This window comes from Gekko japonicus, unplaced genomic scaffold, assembly GCF_001447785.1.
Source record: "Gekko japonicus isolate JY-2015 unplaced genomic scaffold, Gekko_japonicus_V1.1 scaffold13, whole genome shotgun sequence".
NCBI classification, from domain to species: Eukaryota; Metazoa; Chordata; class Lepidosauria; order Squamata; family Gekkonidae; genus Gekko; species Gekko japonicus.
In genome coordinates, this window is record NW_015172553.1 from 797612 (window position 1) to 807672 (window position 10061).

The window sequence follows — 10061 nt, forward strand, 5'->3', positions numbered from 1 at the left end:
CTTGCAACAGGAAATAAGACACAGCATGTTATCATAATGTAATCACAGGAGAAGGCATGTGGATATAGAAAATAGAAATCAATTTTTCTATACAGGGTCAGAATTAAAAGCGTTGAAATCTGTTTTAAGAACCTTACCAGAGGCGTTGGGCGAATTTCAGAGACTTTAGCAAGTTTTGGCAAAAGTAAACAATTCATTAAAAATGGCATGGGAAAAAATGGAGAAAGACAAACAAGCAAAAGTGAAACCACCGGGGAGCATGAGCCCACGACCAGAAGAGACCACTGAGTTCTCTAATCTTTTGGCGGACCCTCTACGGGATCAGATGACTAACATCAATCAGCAGCAGACAACTCTAAACCAGAATTTTGCAACTCAGCAGCTCCAACTGTCGGAAACCACAAAAAAGACAGAGCAAACAGCTGAGAAAGTAAAGGAAATAGATGCCAACTCCAAAAAAGTCAAGAAAAAGGTGCAAATGCTGGAAAGGAAGCAAGCTTCAGATGAATCTCAACTTTTACAACTGCAAATGGAGAAAGCTAACCTGGTCCTCCGGTTCCAAAGGGTCCCTGAAGTAAAAGACGAGAATCTAAAGCACCTTTTGAGCGATGCATTAGCTCCAGTTACAGACTGAAAAGCGGAATATCTTATAAGTGAAATGGATGTGGTCTATAGGGCCTATTCCGTTTACATCAAGAAAAATAATCTGCCTGGAGAAATAGTGGTTAGATTCTCGAAGAGACATGTGAGGGATTCTATTCTGAAAGCAACTACAGGAACACCACTGAAAATCGGAGGCAGCACCATCAGGATTTTAAAAGACATCCCATTTGAAATAAGGAAGAAGAGGAAGAAGTATAAAGACTTAATCCTTTTTCTACAAACAAACAGCATTTCCTACAGATGGTTAACCCCTGAAGGCATCATTTTCAAACTGCAGGACAAAAAAGAAAAAAATGACACTGTTTCCAAAGTACATGAGTTCTTGAGATTGCAACTGGGAGAACCAGTTGAGGACGCTAAAGAAGAAGATAACAGCAAATCTAGCGGTGAATTGGACTCTGTGTCTTCCGACGAGGATTCTGCTTCAGAAAAGGGGGCGGCTGCTCCTAAACGAGAATACCAATTGAGGATTAGAAAAGAAGCAAAGTGAAGGCTGAAGGACTCTGAATGGTGCCTTAAAGCAAGTGATATAAATGATGGTCTTGGGGTTGTCTTTAAACAGTCTAAAAATGGTTAAAAGGATAAATAATTTAGCTTAATCGACTATGTTCAATGTAATGTAAGCATTTTAGACTAACACTTAAATAAGCTGATGTAACGATCTCCTATACTTGGGGTTTTAGTTATTAGTGGTTTTCTTTCCTTTCTCCTTAGATGTAGATGTTCCCTCCCTATTTTTTCGTTGTATGTAGTTTATAGAAAAAGCAATTTAAAAATCCCCTTTGGGGGGCAAAAAAAAATCTATATATCTAATAGCCAAGTTGCCCCCTCCATGTGGATATCTAAATCCGCACATCAGGGGCACTTGGGGGGCAGAGAGATTTTCCTGCACACTTGGAGCAGTTCCCAGGTGTGCAGAAAAATCTAACAAGTTGGAAAAAAATATGGGGTATATTTAAATCCCCCCAAAAGTAAAAGTGTCCCCTGCATGTGCGCAGAGAACACTCTGGCCATTGGGGGAGAGGCTCGGAGGGCTCGGCAGCTGGGAACCGCTTGGGCCTTGCCGCTGGGGGGAGTGGGAGAAGGCTTGGCAGGGGTTGCCACTGGTGCGGGGGGCAGGGGAGAAGGATTGGCAGGCCTGGCGGCTGGAAGGTGTTGGTGCCGGGGTGTGGGGGGAGAAGGATTGGCAGGCCTGGGCGTCGCCGTTGGTGCAGGGGGAGGAGGCTACAAGAAGACAGAGCATCAGTTGCCCCAGAGCCCCTATCTATACCTTGTGGCTAATAGCCACTGATGGACCTCTGCTCCATATCTATATATCTAATAGCCAAGTTGCCCCTCTGTGAGGATATCTAAATCTGCACATCTGAGGCACATAGGGGGCAAAGAGATTTTCCTGCACACTTGGGGTCCTCCCCAGGTGTGCAGAAAAATCTGAAATGTAGAAAAAAAACTATACGGGGGATACTTAAATCCCCCAGAAAGGAAAAGAGCGTTCCCTGCGCATGCACAGAGAACGCACTGGGAACTGTGCCTCCCTGTTGTTGCCGTGGGGGGGGGGAAAGCTTGGCTGGCCTGGGGGCAGTTGCCAGGTGGGGGGGGGGGGGAGAAGGCTTGGTGGGCCCAGCGATGACATCTTCCCCAAAGATGCTGGTCACCTCACCTCCTCCATCCCAGTTTCCCATTCAAGGCACACAAGAAACCCGTTGATGCTGAAAGTGGCGCTCTGGCATTTTTTAAATCCTTCTGTTGCTCAGTGAGCCAGCTAGCTAGGAAGCAGGGCAGCGGCAGCAGCTGTGTGTCTCTCTCTCCCCTGGCAGGATTCAAGTTTCTTGGAGCTTGCAAAGAGTCGCCCTTGAACCTCTCCCTCCAGCAGCCCTCTGCCAACTGACTTCTTCTCACAGTGCTGCTGGTGCCAGGGGTGGTGGGAAAAGGCTTGGTGGGCCCACTGGCTAGGAGCCACTCAGGCCTTGGTGCCAGGGGGGAGGGCAGGAAAAGGCTTACCTGCGGCCACTTCCTCCTCCTGAATGGGGAGCTGCTTCTGGAGGCCGGGAGCCTTTGGGAATACTCCCCCCCCCCACGAGTATCGCAGGTCCTGCTTCTTGTACCTATTCTATAGCCAAAGTTTTCCAAAAGTAAGGTACCTGATTCAAAGGGCCTGTGGGCCACTTAGGGGAAAAATGACCTTCCTATGGCATCAAAAACCTGTCTGAAAACACAAGGTTAGGTAATGCGGAAATCCAGTCAGAAATGGAAGCAAGGTGGGAAGGCCACAGTATCACTGTTCTAAGCCCACAGCTTGCAATTAATCTTTAATAATGGGGAAATTTTGAATTGAGCAAAAGTTGAAAGGCCAATACCACTGAATTCATTCACTGTATTACTTGCACACTAGTTGATTCACTGTCCTATGTCAGCTAAGTTGCAGGCACAGCAGGACTGAGTGGTTGTGGAGCAAAATAAGGAGATTCCCCAAACCTGTCACTATTCAAGCTAAAATAGGTGTGGGGAGGTGGAAGTGTTAAAGAACCCTTTACATTTGTATCAGTGTGAATCGCTGAAGTATACAGGAAAGAATTGCTTAAAGGCTGGATCTTTATCCTGGGACATCGAATATCCTTCTTTTAATCTACATATTTATAGTGTTGGTGTTATGGTAATTTCACCCTCAGATTTTTGCCATCCCTTGCAATGAATACCTCACTTCCCTCCATGATCAGTAGTAACCAGCCTCTGCTGTTTGATCCAAAACCTTCACCCTGGAGAAACAAAGTGAACAGAAGCCATGCAAGTATATAGGAAAATAAGTACAATAGCCAGAACAGAAATGAGAAAATCCTTTATTCAGAAGGAACAATAAAGTGATTGCAAAACATGTACGTACAAAAGTCTAAAACCCATATTCATTGGCATTAGCGCAAAAGCCTGCCTGTGGCACTTGCAGCTGAATTCTTGAGGCAAAAAGCTTCAATCAGCCATTGAGAACCACCAAAAGAAAAAAAACCCTTCACGATCTCATAAGAAGGGCTAACAAAATACGTACTGTTTCCTATTCTCTAAAAACCTTGAAAAGCAAGAATGGTTCGTTAAAAAATAGGAGTTTGCTTACAGGTTAAGGACTAGGCAAGGAGAGCGAAGGAAGTTACGATGAATAAATATTTTTCAAAATTGTCATCTGAGAAGTTCCCTTCAAGACTGCTTAAGTTACTACACTCAAGACTAGCAATTTGTGGTCATCTCCAAGCCCCACATGGACCCCTGGAGTTTCAATAAGATTGCTGCTACTTGCCTGGGAATCTCAAACATTTGCCAGGCTACATTATATGGTTTATGGGCTGTGTTTGGCCTGGTAGATTACAGGATGTGCAGGCCAACAACAAGCATATACCATTAAATTCTACTGTAATTGTTAACAGCATTCTAATATTAATCTGTGCATACAAGATTCTGGCTACTAGCATTTGCTTCTTATTTTCATGATAGCTGAAGATCTAAATCATGTTAGCATTTATCTAGTTACAGGTATTTCATATTACAATCAGGGGTCATTTCGTAGAAAAAGAGGTGCAGGAGCTCATTAGCATAACTCATTAGCATAATTTATTTGGATATGCCACACCCCCTGACATCACCCCCTGAAACAATACTGACCTTGATAGGCAGAGAAAGACAAATAAAGAGAGAGACACACAAAGAGGAACACAGAGAAACACGCACAGAGGAACACAGAGAGAAACACACACACAGAGGGATGGACAGACACACATACACACGCAGAGAGAGAGAGGGGGGCAGAGAGAGAGAGAGGGGGGCAGAGAGAGAGAGAGAAACAGAGAGAGAGACACAGAGGGACAGAAAGACAGACACAGGGGCAGAGACACACACACAGAGGCAGAGAGAGACACACAAACAGAGAGAGAGACACACACAGAGGGGCAGAGAGAAAAACAGAGGAACAGAGAGGCAGAGACAGACACGAACAGGGGGAGGGAGAGAGAGACACATACAGAGGGGCAGAGAGACACACAAAAACAGAGACATACACAGAGAGAGGGGCAGAGAGACACACAGAGGAACACAGAGACAGAGACACACACACTTCCCACCCGAAGGAAGCCCTCCCCCACCGGAGCGGCCAAGCCGCCCTCAGCCTGGGCACCCTTGGCCCACCGCCACCCCCCGCACCAGCCAGCTGCTGGCACCCTGGGCACCCTCGGCCCACCCCACCCCCACCAGTGTTCCAGAGAAAACTAATTTATGCAGTGGTCAAATCGCTCACTCACAACTTTTAATGCCAGTAGCTCACAAAGTAGAGTTTTTGCTCTACAGCTTAGAGGGAATATTGCTCCCCACCCAATCAAGCCCCCGCCGCCGCCACCCCACTTCGGTGGGCGGGCGGGGGAAGGCATGGGGAGGCATTTAAATGCCTCCCTGCTCCTTGAAAGGCCTTCCCTGGCCTGCCCGCTTAGGCGGGCAGGCCAGGGAAGGCCGGGGGGTCTAAACAGGCCTTCCCCACTTCTTGAAAGGCCTTCCCCGGCTTGCAACAAGTCCCAATTTACCTTGCTGTTTCCCACTCCTCGTAGCCCAACTGAGGGCTGCGGGGAGCGGGGCTTGTTGCATGTTCCTGCCCCTGGGGTCCTTTCTGCCTGCCCCTGGGGTCCTTTCTGCCTGCTCCGGTGCATCATTCTAAACTCTAACCTAAAAACCACCTCTGTTTGTCTCGTCTTGAAAAACCTAAGGGGTCACCATATGCCAGCTGTGACTTGATGGGACTTTCCACCACCAACCTAAAGCATTATTAATATTGTTATTAACACATTGTATGTAAAGTAGCCCTCCAACTCTTCAACAGATTACTTGCAAGAACAGACTAAAATTAGAGTCAGAATCAAACTGGTAGATACTTGCAAGAAGAGAAAGGAAGAAGACTGGCATCAATATCAAAAGAAGTCTGAACTGACACACTGGGTCAGGAACATTTTGAAAGAAGTTCACAGACACTGAACATTCTGTGCAAAACAAGAATGCTTTTTTACCATTTTGAACAAGTGATACAGATACTTATAGAACTTTGGTGATATTCTTATTAGCCAACATGGTTTAGACATCATGGCCAACACTTGCCAGAGCATCAATTACGCACAGTTTCCAGTACATTACAGGGCTTTTTAGTGACTTCTTAGCAACTTCCAGACCAGCAATACCAAATCAGTACTTTTCTTCTAAAAGAGAAGGATAGGTCCCATGAAACTGAGCTGTATCTTAGCTGTAATTAGATACAAGGGGCCCACTCTTTCAACTCTAGTCTAGTCAACTGAAAAATTCCACATGCAGAGGCGGCAATCAAAACTGTATGCATGGCTAGAAGTGAAAGACAACAAATATCTTTAGTTCCTCTGTTATCAGGGTAGACTGACTTACATCTCCACAGAAAGCCAATTTAAATCAATATATTTCCTACATAAAACGGTATGCTGATTTGTTTCTATAACCACAAAACCCTAAATTATTTAAAATTAAAGACAGCCTATACAGAACCTCAAAGGGTACACTATAAATTCCTTACGATTTTAATATTTTTACTATTTTGAAACTGTTTGCTGGGGCAGTTTATAACGAACAAGTAGAAACATCAAAATACAATAAATTAAATCATTAAAATAAAAATCAAATCAGAATAAAAAGCAGGAAACAAACAAAATCTTTTTTTGAAAACCAGCCAAAACATTAAGACTAACCTGGGCCCCGGTCACACGGAGCATTAGCCATGCTAGAGGGACGGAAGATAGGCGGAGTTTCCAGGCGCGATCTCACCAGCACATCTGGGAAGCGTTGGGCTTCTGTGGCGCAACCGAGGCTTCCCGCCGAAGACGCGCAGTAAAAAACTAGTACCTCGGAGGTACTAGTTTCCTGAAACTGCGGGGCAAGGGCGGGCGTCTGATCACGTCTCCAGAGGTAGTTCCGGCGCCTGCCCATGTCCCCTCAGAAAAAGTTTTTTATTTCAAAGTCTCCACGGATGCGCACACGCACCCAAGGGAGCATGCGCACAATTGAGTTTTTTAAAAAAACAACCAACCCGTTTGCCCTGCGCCCCGTTTCTTTGCTGCGCTGCAGGACTGTGGAGTGATCGGCACCTCCCCCCTACCACGGGACCTCCATGGGACCTTGATAGGTAGGTCTGCTCGAGCAACCGCACGGTTTTTAGCCCCAGGGCTAACAGCCACGTTTCCCCCCCGCAGTTTCCTGCCCGTGTGACCGGGACCCAAGTTGAAAATAAATAAGCTGCTCCAGATAATTGTTCCATTTCAGAGGAATGGTAATTTTAAAAATTCCCCATAAATTTTTCCCCATTAAAAAAATTCCCCATAAAAATTCCCCATGTGACATCTAGAGCACTTGTATTTTTTATATGAATGATTGTTTTATTGCTTGTTTTTTCCTGTTTTTACCTGTTTAATCTTGGCATATGTGCCTTAATTGTTAGCCGCCCTGAGCCCATCTGGGGAGGGCAGGGTATAAATTTAATAATAAATAAATAAATAAATAAAGCCTAGGGAACTAAATGAGGTTTTGTACCATAAAGAGACAAATCATTGCCTAGAGAGGATCCAAAGTGAGTGTGTTCCATAGCTGAGGAGCCACAGCTGAAAAAGTTTCACTCCTTGTCACTGTCTATTTCACATCCAACAAGGGAGGGAACCACAGGAGTACCTCAGAAGAAGATCTTTCAGGTGGGCAAAAATTTATGGAGGACAACTAATTGTCCTTTTATATACGCTCGTTCCTACTCATTTATGGCTTTAATGGTAATGCCCAGCTCACTGAAGTTAATGCTCATGATCACAAGAGGGTCCTTCTTTTACAGCCTGCAGTCTTAACAGGTTTTGTATACAAGTGCTGGTTTTAATGAAGTCTAGAATATGCTTTTTTCCGGTGTTTGTTTCTGCAGGGCACAACTCTCAGCCAGTAGCAAGGGCTAGCAGGGCATTTTAAAAATATGAATTGTACCGCCAAATGTATAACCAATCTAGCGGTATACAAATTAGATTTATGACATTCAATCAATAAACTAAGAACACTTAACTTCAGATTGCAGGTATGCTTGCCAATTGCTACCGATGGCAGGCAAACTCCAGCCCCTGTGCTCCCATCAAGTGCTCACTCAATTGAGATAATGGGAGGAAAATGGGGGACAATGCAGACACTGTGGTGTCACTTCCATTCAAATACCAGGAAATGACATCATGGCACCTGTGATTCTCTAGGATTTCCCCCAATCTTCGAGATTTTGGGAATTCCTAGATCATCATAGTCACCATGACATCACTTCTGGGAGCTTGCCAGGAAGTGATGTCATTGCATCCATACCACCTCTGCCCCTCAAATGCTCCCAGGGGTTGCCAACAGAGGGCTGGAAACCCTAACTGCAAGCTATTTAAAGTTTAAGCACTAGAAATATGACATTTTAATGAAGTGGAATATAGACAGTAGAACACAGAAGAATTCCTGAATATCTCTCTCTGTACACAGTGATGTCTAGTTCTCTATGGGTCCAACTACATGTTATGTTGGGAGCTGCATGTATGAGCTCCAAGTGGCATACTATACTCACCAAGTATGCAGGAGACAGATTTGGATGGACACTCAGACAGCACAATGGGAAGAGACAAGACTTTCCCTGTACACAGTTTTCCCCAATCAAAAACTGTAGGGGAGTGTCACTTGCCCTGTTGTAAAAACACATATTTACATTTTTGATCAGAAAAAGAGCACAGGGAAAAGCCTTGGAAGCCCACTCCCCTAGTGCCATGGTCCCAATCAAAATATACCCCCATGTCGCTGGTTTAAAAAACACTCCCAACATATTAGGAAGTTAGGCCCTACGTTTCCATTCTTTTCTTCATAAGAATTCTGAGATAGCAGTGCACAGATCAGCAGCAGAAGTTCTTGTATTATTTATTGAAACAGTTGTGCATTGATAAAATCTTTTACTAAGTGTAGATATATTATTTTAGTGAGAAACTACATACCCTGTCATTACAGAATATATTCATCTGCCAAAGATCCCTCAGGCACCTGTGATGGTAGCTATTGCCCCTTTCAGCAGCACTGATCTATAAAGTGGTCCAGAGTTAGTGAACAGGGCAAATTTTAAAAATCTAAGACACAGCCAATAATGCAAACATAGCTAGTTTGTGCTTCCTGGAAAAGTTCCATTAAGCAATTTCTTCCCTTCACTTGCTGGCTCAGTCTTCTGTGTGTTACGAAAAAGCCATTCTTTCACAGTCAATTTACCTATTACCTTTGGGGACAAGGAATTACTATTTCAGAAAGCTTTAGAGCTGATATACTTTTTAACACCTCTATTAAGTCTCTTCCAAAATCCCACACTGCATTACCCCATTCCACACCCTGTCTACCAGTTTTATCTCCACAACATCAACTAAATTATGTCTAAGACTATAAAACATCATCATTTATTTTACTGCTTTACTCAGGGTCCTTGAAATCATTCACACGCTTTATCTTGTTACTATATAACGAATAGTATTATTATTATGCAGATAGTTGGCTGATAAAGACAAATTGTCTAAGACAAGAAAGTTCATGGCAGAGCCAAGATTCAAACCTTTCTTGGTCTATAACCCAGTCACTAAGTGGCACTTCCTTTATTAAACCAGATTCACATCAGAGTTAATGTTCATAGATTGTACTCTGATGCAGACCCACATCTGAACAAGTTTAAAAAAAAAAAAATCCTCTTCAGGTTATGAAAATCCAGATGTACTGAGTGGTAACATTTTCAAAAAATCAGACCTCAACTCTGCCACATAACCTGTAGATAAATTAAGAGTCCATAACTTTCTAGCTGAACTTTTAATTTGCATTAGTTAAATCATTCATTTGATTAATCCACTTTACCTCAAGGCACCAGCACTGTATCAGAGCTACAGTTTCATCTGCTTCCTATCAGCTACTGCCAGTTGAAAAGATGATCATTCACTGGCAACACTGGCATGAGAAAGGATTTTTATATACTAGATATTGTATAACAGTACTTTATCCAATCAGAATAATTGTTTTACATTACACAACTGCTAAAAATACCAAGACACACCACGTGGTCACAAAGTGTTACTACATGCCTCTGATATAAGTAGAAAAGTAAAAGTAAACATTACAGTAAAAGTAAACATTACAGTAGGATTACATACAGCTGATGCCTAAACATAAAACTGTGAAAGTGCTGGATGGCTTAGAGATCATGACCTGATATATGTATCCTGAATATGTACAGTAGAAAACCATGGAAAAAGCTTGATCCTTAAACGTGTAGGCGCCCAAGAACTACTGTCACATCAGTAAGACCACCTGCTTTATCCATTGTAATTTGTCAATTG